Source organism: Cibotium barometz, chromosome 46 (assembly GCF_041138505.1).
Source record: "Cibotium barometz isolate CiBa-2024 chromosome 46, ASM4113850v1, whole genome shotgun sequence".
Taxonomy (NCBI): domain Eukaryota; kingdom Viridiplantae; phylum Streptophyta; class Polypodiopsida; order Cyatheales; family Cibotiaceae; genus Cibotium; species Cibotium barometz.
Genome location: NC_141091.1, coordinates 17,520,983 through 17,527,504, shown reverse-complemented (window position 1 = coordinate 17,527,504; position 6,522 = coordinate 17,520,983).

Genomic DNA, 6,522 nt, shown 5'->3' with positions numbered 1-6,522 from the left:
CGGAGCATGTTTGGGTATGATGGTATGGGGAAGGCTGGGATTTTCCTTGGCCTCTTAAGCACCAAGAGACTTCAAAAACCTGCACTAGGCACTAATTACCAATCCAAACATGCTCCGATGGGGACCAAACTTTGCAAGCATGGGGGGGGGATCCCCCCCCCATGCTTGCAAAGTTTGGTCCCCACCATCGGAGCATGTTTGGGTACGATGGTATGGGGAAGGCCCGGATTTTCCATGGCCTCTTAAGCACCAAGAGACTTCAAAAACCCGCACTGGGCGCTAATTACCAATCCAAACATGCTCTGATTGTGACCAAACTTTGCAAGCATGTGGGGGTGGGTCCCCCCCCCATGCTTGCAAAGTTTGGTCCCCATCGGAGCATGTTTGGGTACGATGGCATGGAGATTTTCAACAAACAATATGATAGCGAAAGTGTTAAAAAATATAATAAAATCAAGAACATCAACTAAAATGTAATGATACTCAATAATGAAAAAACTGATAAGGGATATAAACATCAAATAAGTACATCAGAATGAAAATGAGCTACCCCAGCTAGTCTGAGGTTAGTCACTGCCCAAAAATCTAAGTACAATGTAAGTGAGCTAACCCAGCTAGTCTGAGTTTAGTCACTATCAACGGCAACCCAATCAAAATCGTCATCTCTAACTGTCGGGGTCGACGTGCGCATCGAGGTTGCTGTGCACGTCGAGGAGGCTGTGCCGGCTGCGGGGGTCGTCGAATGTCTGCGGGGAGGTCTGCCTCAAAGGCAGGATCGTGAGCTGGTGTTGGTGTACTCGGGAGCTCACGAGTCCCAAAAGCTGCTATAGCCCTCTCTCTCTCTCTACGTTATGCTAATGCAAGACGTCTCTGTCCGTAAACCCAAAATCTATAATCTGCAATGGTACGTGTCTGCCACTCTGCTCGTGTAAGCTCCTCTGCTGTAAGGACACACTGCTCATGAGAAGCAGCACTGCTGCTAGCACCATCACCCGAGGTGCCACTAGGACCAGCACCACCCACGCGCTCATATGCTATGATCTGGCTCTCATGTAGGACTCTCTGGTATGCATCAAACTCATGTGAGCTCCACTCAATCTCTGGAGGCACCTCAGGCTCCTGATCTCTATCGTCGAAGGCGTCGAGTCCCAAGTCAATAGATGTAAAATCAATAGGCCTGCCAGTCCTAGCATCTACTCGAACGAGGCCTGGGTGAAGATCATCAATGCCCAAAACTCTGTATGTCGCTAGGTCGACGCGTGCACGGCAAGAGGGGCATGCTGAGAACCGTACTAGCTCCTGGGTGATGCAAGACAAATGAAAAAAATGTCCACATCCCAGGGCATATCCACCAGTATTATCAATGTCCTCTATACATAAAGCGCAGCACGCATCATGTAGGAAGGGTGGTGCATCCTGCGGGAGAGGTCGTCAAAAAACCTCTGTAATAACAGGCCGTGGATATAAAGGTAGGTAAGGCACTGTCACGTTCGAGGATCTGCGAAACTCTCGAACATGCAGCATCAACTGCTCTGTCCTATGCTGGGCAATCCGCTCCATAATCTGATGATGCTGTGCCTCAGCTCTAGAGCTCTCTACCTCGTTCCGAGCCTACGCAAAAACGTAAAGCATTAAAATAATTGATTAGTCTCTCTCATTAGGTATTACTTAAAGAAATTTATAACTTAGGACCTTAATTATGACTCTTTTACGTGCAAGAGAAACCTACCTGCTGCATGTCAGACTCTCTCAGATGCTGTGCCTCTACAGTAGCTGCCTTTGCCGTCTGTAATGCATCTATGAGGCAGTCAATCTCCGCTCTCGTCTCTACCAACTCCTGATGAGTGAGTCTCTCAGTGGTAGGTGTGGGACCCTACGTGACACAATCAACCATGCCGCTCATGTAAAAATATAGAAAAGTACATATAAACATGTAAATAAATGACTAAAAAAACTTAAGAAGTAATAAATATGTAAATACCTCGACATCTGTTGTCGGTATCGATCGTGAGGAACAGGTGCACCACGTGCTGGATGCTCTCCGTGGTACTCCGTACGTCGATATGCTGACCTGGGTGCCAAGAGCCTCTACTGTCGACAATGGCACAAATGAAGGATCTGTAGTAGGTGCTACACGAAGGGCGGAGGCCGCCTACCCTGGTCCTGGAGACGGCCTCGACCAGCAACACCACCCGGCCGATGGCTAGTGTAGTCCACCTCCTCCCCTAAGACAAACTCCACATATAATTGCTTTGCGAAGTATATGGGAATCTGGCGGTTGTTCGGCATCCTCCCATATGCGGCAACATATCGACTATAGATATGTGCCGCCATACGAGGATGCGAACACCGCGAAATAGTAAGGGGCTTGCCCGCCCCAGGCCTCATCCCACGACTATCGAGGAAAAGATCTAAGTAAGCTCCATCCCTAATCGGAGCAAGATCACAGACCTGACGATATGTCAGGCCATGTGACACAGGAGCAGTGCGATGGTGGGTTATCCACTCATCTACATAAACAATATCGTGAAGGCTACGAAGGGACGAAAGCATCGTCTCCAAGTCTTCCACGATATGTAATGTAGACGGTGTGTCTCTAGCACTCCTACGGATAGCCGCTAACTCGCGGTCTATTTCCGCGATGAGGTCCGCAATAGATGAGCGGCCCTCCTCGTGTGACTCCATGCTAAAACCTAAGCCTAACACAAAGGTCCAATGTGAAGGGTCTAATGCTTAGTGCTAAGTAGCACTAATGAAGCAATAAGACAATGCTAATGGGCCCACTAATGCTAATCCAAATCAAGAGAGCAAGGAGAGTGAAAACGACTTGTGACAATGAGGCAAAAAAAAAAGTTTTCCGGTTTTATAACCTCGATCGAGGTTCGGTAGCATCATGCAATTTAGGGTTTGCAAGATTAATGCTCTGGATATTAGGGTTAGTGCAACATACGGCCAAGATACACACTTAATTTTAGGGTTGGTGAAGGATCGACGGCTGAGATTTATTTGATATTACTACCTCGTTCGAGGCACATGGACGGCTACGATTTAAAGTCATTACCACGACCAAGGTATGTCGGCGGTCGAGATTCATTATATACCTCGATCGAGATATTTAAACGACTGAGATCGAATCTTCCAATGTACCTGAATGGACGGTAGAGATTGCGTAAACGTATCTCGAACGAGATATTTGGACGGTGGATATTGCATTTACATATCTCGAACGAGATATTTGGACGGTGCAGATTGTATCTCTGTATCTCAAACGAGCTATTTGGACGGTGGAGATTGGATCTCAGTATCTCGTTCGAGATAAGTGGACGGTGGAGATTGTATCCCATTACCTCGAACAATGAATGGACGCGATTTGATTTTAATTTCTCGTTCGAGATACGTGGACGATGGAGATGTGCTAGTCGAATATGCCTAGGGGGATACAGCGTGGCCCTAATGTGGATCCGAGTGGCATAGATATCTCGATCGAGATAATGTGGTGGCGGTGACATGTAATGGTGACATGGATGATGACTGGAAACCCGGACCTGCGCATGGCATTAGTTGGCATCTCGATCGAGATATGTTGATTTAGGCTTGGGAGGCACGTGTCGTGTTTTAATTCACGGGGCTATCACGATCGAGGTACTCCGCCCGAGATGCATGGATGTCCCAATTTTAGAGAGAGTGAACGAAAGTGAGTACCCTCATCTTGCAACCTGCCCTTTCTATGATGTCTTGCTGAGATACACGATGTGTTTATTTGGGAAGGTTTGAACAAATATACATGTTCTGATTTCTCTTAATACCATATGATTACAATACTAAGATTATTAGGCAGGTTACGGTCATTAATCTTTGCATATTAAATGGGACCTCTATTAAAAATCATGTTTACAGTTTCTAACATGTTGATGGTATATAATCTTTGTGAGATCCCTGTCCCCACCGCGCAACGGATTCGGGGTGCTAGCAGCGGAAGTAGCACATCTTGCAGAGGGCAGGGTCCCACACTCGGGGCCTCACCCACGGATATCCGGACAGGTGACTAATTCCTCGATTCTACCAAACCGAACTCGGAAAAACTTGTCTTGCCCGGAAAGCATGGGCGATTCCACCAGGATAACTTTTTCCTAACGTAGTCAAAAGCCTTACTTAACTGAATTGATCTGACCGAACTCGTAAGTTCCATAGTCAGATCAAGGGATAGATTGCACTTGGATCATAGAGACCAACGCTTTTTTCCTCATCGAGAGGCACACCCGTTTCTTTTTTCCATAGAACAATTTTTGTCCGGGATTTACTTCATCTATCGAACTAAACAGGAATTGAGTCTCGATTTACGGATCCATCAGTCTAGCCTAACCCCATCCAACCAGTCCCATGGGTTAGCCAACCACCCAACCACCGTAGTGATGGGATCCAATTAGGAATTTGGTTAGGTTTTGTCCCAGGTACCAGGGAAAAGAGTTCCCAGGCCCCCTAGCCGGAAGTTCATGCAAACATAAAACTAGTCACACCACTTACACACCCAATATGAAATTGCCTTTTTCTCAGCATCAACTAACTTTAAAACAATCCTTTAATGAAACCATTATGTCACTGATGACAATCCTCGAAATCTCTGGTTGAATCCATATTTCCAATCATTCATTCATCGGTGTACTTATTGTTACCATATTATAGTAGTGATGTGTGTGAACACACTTAGGACCGCCGGGGCACTTTTTCCCTCACTAGGAGGTTTTTTCCCCCGTGCATTGTATATACGCCCATTATCTTCTAGGGCTTGTTATCTTTCATTTTTGGCACTCATAATACACTACTGTGTTGTGCTCAAGCTTCCTCATCTTCTCGAAGTTGTGTGTGCATTCCTGCAACCCTAATTCCAACAATTGGTATCAGAGCAGGCTTCCTCCTCCCGGGCAGCATCACCGGCACCTGCCGCTTCATCTCCTCCGATTGCGACGAGGTTTCACGAGCGTCTGCAGGTTAGTATATGCCGTGGGAAAGCCCGTAGAGCTTGTTCGTTTCAGAATTTTGATCTGAAGTCATTTCGCCCTCCGTTTTTGCATTCCAAGTACTGCGCAGGCAAAATCGTCCTACTTTGCAGATTTTCTGTCAAGATTAAAATCTGCAGGACAGGTGCCCATTCGTCTGTTTTGGGCTGTGCTACATAGCACAGGTCGATTTTATACAGGTTTACCTCTTACAGACAGCATTTACATCTAGTAGTACAGTCATTGGCCATGGCTGACAACAATGATGTATTCCGCATGTTGGCTGCTGAGGATAAGTTGGATGGCACCAACTATCCATTGTGGGCATATATGATGCGACATGTATTGGTAGCAAAGGGGTTATGGAACATTGTGCAGGGTATTGATGCACGTCCTATTGTGGCTGGGAATGCTGCAAACACATCAGAAACAGGTACTGTTGATGATGGTGCAGGCACAAGTGCTGTAGCAGCTGTTCGAGAACCACCACTTTCAGCAGAGCAGATTCGTTGGGATGGTAGAGATGCGCAGGCTCATGCCTTGATTGCGCTGTCTGTCAAACGTACCATTATCCCACATATTCGCTCCTGCAGGACTTCTAAGGATGCTTGGGATGTACTTGCCACATTGTATCAGGCAAGAAATGAGGCTCGTGTTGCTTACCTCCGAAAACAGTTGGAGAGTGAGCATATGAACGAAGGTGATTCTATGGATAGCTTTTTGACAAAGATCAAGGATTTCAAAGAGCAGCTCATTTCTGCAGATGAAATCCTGTCAGACAGTTCACTTGTGCAGACTGTTTTGAATGGTCTACCAGATTCTTATCAGGGTTTTGCTTCCACTCTTCGCTTGATGATGAAAGGCAATCCCAATGCCTTATCATTTGAGGAGTTAGTTTCTGTTTTGCTGCAAGAAGACCAGTCAAGGCAAAACAGGAATATTATGCGTGTCGCAGATCAAGCTTTCGTTGCTAGTCAGAGAAGCGGGAAAGGTAAAGCTGGCTTTTCTTCTAGTAAGCAGAAATCTGCAAATACTGCGCAACCAAAGAAGGAAGACAAAGATGAGAAGAAGGGTGACAAACAGAAGACATTTTGCAAGTACTGTAAGGGAAATGATCATGTCATCAAAGCGTGTCCTAAGCTGGCTGCGAAAGAGGCTAAGAAGAAAGAGGCTGGTATGGCTGTTGCAGATGCCTCTCCTTCTAACAATGAATCTGCTAATGTTGTGTTAGATACAGAATGGGCATTCAATGCGCAGTGCAGTTATGACCCATCTTTGCATGACACATGTATGTCTGCAGTAGATTCAGATGTATGGTACTTTGACAGTGGTGCCACTAAGCATATCACCTCGCAGCGCAGTTTATTCACTTTCCTTGAGTCTGCTCCCACAGGGAATACTGTCACTTGTGCCAATAACTCCTCTTATCCCGTTGAAGGAGTTGGACAGATTGTGCTGAATGTTGCAAATGGCAACACCTTTACACTTTTTGATGCATTGTATGTGCCAGGGATCAAAAAGAATC